The sequence below is a fragment of the Anoplophora glabripennis genome, unplaced genomic scaffold, assembly GCF_000390285.2.
Source record: "Anoplophora glabripennis isolate ALB-LARVAE unplaced genomic scaffold, Agla_2.0 scaffold1936, whole genome shotgun sequence".
Classification (NCBI taxonomy): domain Eukaryota; kingdom Metazoa; phylum Arthropoda; class Insecta; order Coleoptera; family Cerambycidae; genus Anoplophora; species Anoplophora glabripennis.
In genome coordinates this window covers 11,309-13,337 of record NW_019419621.1, presented here as the reverse complement: position 1 = coordinate 13,337, position 2,029 = coordinate 11,309, and positions in this window count along the sequence as shown.

Here is a 2,029-nt window from a genome sequence, read left to right as displayed (position 1 = left end):
ACAGACATGACTTAAACGTACTTAACAGACGGGTGAAGGCGGCTCTGGATGAACTGGCCCAGGATAACTGGGCTAGGCACCTGGAGTCGCTGGATCCACAAGACAACAGCCTCTGGAAAACGCAGAGGGCCCTGCGACAGACCGCTCGCCGTAAAATTCCTCCAATCCACGGTAGTGTGGGGGTGGTTTACACGAACCAGGAAAAGGCCGAGGCTTTCACCGATAGCCTGGAACTGCAGTGTAGACTGCGTCAGCTGCCCGACGAAGACGAGGAATTCGAGATAGTGGCTGAGCGCGCGGCCCGACGCGTCGACAGTGAGCTAGACAATGACGTAATCCCCCCCGCAACTCCTGACGAACTGAGACTGACAATACGTAGACTTAAAAACAGAAAAGCCCCCGGACCCGACAATAACTCGTCTAAGAACCCACTCCCAAGAACTGCAAGTCATTCCAGACGAGCAGTTCGCCTTCCGACCCAATCACTCCACTGACCTCCAAATCATTCGCTTTACCGAGCACATCACGGCGGCCTTCAACAGGGGACAGTACACTGGTGCTGTCTTCCTGGACGTCGCAAAGGCTTTCGATACGGTTTGGCATGAAGGCCTACTTATGAAAATGCTTACCAACCAATATCCCATATCCTTTACCAAACTCATAAAATCCTACCTACACCACCGAAAATTCCGCATCCAAATCCAAGATTCCCTTTCCACCCCACTCAGTGTGTGCGCACGTCCCGAATTTGAACTCTCATAGCTGTGAAGCTTTCTCTTTCCATATAGTATTGTAACAAACTGTTCTTACTCCGCTGTAANATTCAGCTTTTTCACGAAATGGTATCCAGCGGGAGCAATGCGCATCGCGTTCGGGTGCCATGGTAAGCGAAAACCCCTTAGCCGACTATGTCGTAGGTGACGGAGCCGGCCCTTTTTATCAAAGCAATTCTGGTACGTCGCCCGTCCACTCTCAGGATTTCCCCTGAACATTACTTGTAAAAATTTAGGAATTTTTTAATTCGGAACATCAACTGTAGTTGGTATGTACAAAAATAAATTATGTTGCATAAAGTACTTTGGTAAGTTATTTGAAATTTAACTGAAGACAAAAGCAGATACAATAACATCATATAAACTGTACACCGTTTTTATTTTGGAGCCAAGAGAATATTAAGATAGGTCTAAATTGTTTATATATTCACTTCCCCTCTTCATTTTATTAGAGTTTATGGATATTAATAGATATCCGTAATAAAATTAACACAAATTTTAGGTTAATTATGTAACCAAACGTCAAAAATGGTGACCGATCGTGATGTGTATTTAAAACAATTTCACATTTCATCCTTTTATTTCCAAATTCCAATGTAAAGGTTCAGTTTGTATATAAAGGTAACATTTTAGACTTAAAATATCTGTTAATTAACCTTAATCATAACTGATTAAATTTATTATTTTATGTTAAAGGGAGAGTGGTACAACAAAAGTGACAATACCTACCCTCCCCAAACACAACCCCAGGGCGCACATACGCTGACATGACCAGAAAAACATAAAACACACAAAAACAAAAACACAACACCTCACCACACGCACACACAGACACGACACCCTCCCAACCGGGCGCGGCGGCCCTGATTGACGCAACAAAGCGTCTTCAGGGCTTCTGCGTCCAGCTGACGACCGCGCCGCGCCGCGCCATTATTCTATGGCTAGAAATTGGCCTCAATGATTTGGGATCAAGGGGGATTATCCCTCTTTATCCTGCCTCATCTCGTGTAGGCCTGGACAGCCTTCGTAGGTGGGCCCCATCCGTCGTCTACCCCGACCGCAAATGCGGCCGGTGTAGGCGCTTTGTGGGACCTCCTTTTGTCCTGGCTGGGCCCCGCCGGCTAGGGCCCTTTCTTCTGGCGCTCTTCTTGCTTCGCCGGCTCGTCTGTGTAAACCCCGGGGGTAGTGTCATGTTTATGTGTGGTATGGTTGGGTAGGGTAGTGCGGCTATGCAGCCTGGGATGCGCTTTGCTAAG